Source organism: Cyprinodon variegatus, unplaced genomic scaffold (assembly GCF_000732505.1).
Source record: "Cyprinodon variegatus isolate N-32 unplaced genomic scaffold, C_variegatus-1.0 Scaffold585, whole genome shotgun sequence".
NCBI lineage: Eukaryota > Metazoa > Chordata > Actinopteri > Cyprinodontiformes > Cyprinodontidae > Cyprinodon > Cyprinodon variegatus.
In genome coordinates, this window is record NW_015151038.1 from 271,331 (window position 1) to 273,765 (window position 2,435).

Genomic DNA, 2,435 nt, shown 5'->3' on the forward strand with positions numbered 1-2,435 from the left:
TTAAAGAGCTCTGCTTTATAAAGGGCTCTGGTTTATAAAGGGCTCTGGTTTATAAAGATCTCTGGTTAATAAAAAGCTCTGGTTTATGAATGTCTCTGGTTCATAAAGTGCTCCGGTTTATAAATCTTATATATCTTTGGTCTATAACTAACTCTGGTTCATAACAGCTCTGGTTAATAAAGGCCTCTGCTTTATAAAAATCCCTGGTTTTTAAAGTGCTCAGGTTTATAAAGGGCTCAGTTTTTTAAAGGGCTTTTGTTTATAAAGAGCTCTGGTTTATAAAGGGCTCTGGTTTAGAATGGGCTATGCTTTATAAAGGGCTTTAGTTTATAACGGGATTTGGGTTATAAAAAGCTCTGGTTTATAAATGGCTCTGGTTTATAAATGGCTCTGGTTTATAAAAGCTCTGGTTTATAAAGTGCTCTGGTTTATAAAGCGCCCTTGTCTATAAAGAGCTCTTGTTTATAAAGGGCTTTGGTTTATAACGGGATTTGGGTTATAAAAGGCTCTGGCTTATAACGAGCTCTGGTTTATAAAGGGCTCTGGATCATAACGGGCTCTGGTTTATAAAGGGATTTGGTGTATAACGGGCTTTGGATTATAAAGGCCTCTGGTTTATAAATAGCTCTGGTTAATAAAGGGCTCTGGTTTAAAAAGGGGCGTGGTTTATAAATCGCTCTGGTTTATAAATCGCTCTGGTTTATAAAAGCTCTGGTTTATAAAGCGCTCTGGTTTATAAAGCACCCTTGTTTATAAACAGCTCTTGTATATAAAGAGCTCGGTTTTATAAAGGGTTCTGGTTTTAAATGTTTTTGGGTTATAATGGGCTCTGGTTTATAAATATCTTTGGTTTATAAAGGGCTCTGATTTTTAAAGAGCTCTGTTTTAAAATGGCATCTCATTTATAAAGGGCTTTGGCGTATAACGGTTTTGGGGTTATAAAGGGCTCTGGTATATAATGAGCTCTGGTTTCTAAAGGGCTTTAGTTTCTAAAGGGCTCTGGTATATAAAAGGCTCTGTCATGATGGAGGTTTTTGTATGGAGGACCCAAACGCAGAGACAGGTAGGCAGAGGTGAAATAAGGTCTGTTTATTCAGGTTAACAGATCCAGGGGCAGGAATCAGAGTCCAACAGAAAATTACAGACGTACCAGAACCAGGAGACATCAGAGGTAAACCAAAACTAGAAGCCAGGGAGAGACGAGGAACACAGACAGAAGTTAGACGAAGATCCAGCAAACAGCAACTGAAGAGGGAGAGCTTTTAAAGGGGTCAGAGACAAAAAGAGAGCTGACGAGGAAATTGACAACAGGTGCAAGGCAGGACAGAGAAACAGNTTTTTGCTTTAATCTCTGCCAGGAGGGGCTATTTTCTCTTTAGTTATACCACAAACCAGAGCAGGGGGGTATCGGTGCAGAGAGACTAAGGAGGGTGATCATTGTTGTTCTGTTTCATAGATGCAGTTCTAAACCAGTTTCCGACAGCCAAGGAAGCTGATGTTAGGAAGTCCATCAACGGTAGAATCTGTGAGCTAAGACAGCAAGTGAAGCGGAAAAGCATGTATAAATGTTAGACTCGAATTGTTTTTACTGTGTCCCAACAACAAGAGGAGTTACAGCACTTTAAAGATTTATTTTTTGCATTTTAGTTTGGTTTTATTACTTTTTGCAATACAATGCTGAAGGTGTTTAATTACTTGAATTTATTTTTGTACTTTATATTAGTATGTTGCACTGTTACAGGATGTTAATGATGATTCTGTCTAGAATAGCACTGTTAAGAATTTGCTGTTATATGTTGTGCTTTTAAATGTACAACCTCTGGATTCATGCCTGCTTAAAAGAAAATAAAGACAGCTTTTGAAAGATACCAATTAGTCTGTGTTAATCATCATAAGATTTGCTTAGATAAACTTGTTAAATTTCCATAAACCTTCATGTATACTTAAAGTGTATTCTACTATATACTGAGCATATAAATACATATTTGTCCACATTCTCATTTAGTTCTTGATACATGTAAAATGCATTTGCCATACATTAAACATGCCATGTAACACTATATATAAATGTGTGTGTGTGTATGTATGTAAGTATATGTTACCAATACATTTTACCATATAAAATTGCAATATATGATGGAAGGTATTTATAAATATAAAATTAAATATATTTTTGGATATATAAACACATATATTATATATTCAATTCATTTCAATTCAGTTTATTTCTATAGCGCCAATTCACAACACAAGTCATCTCAAGGCACTTTACAGTTCAGCCAGATCATACAGTCAATTATATCCATGTTAAATATATGTCAATATATGGAAAGCAGCAATCATTTGTATATTTTGCAATATATTACTACAATATATAATATAATGCAAAATATGTGTTTCATCAATATATATTTCCATGTATAAAGAACATAATA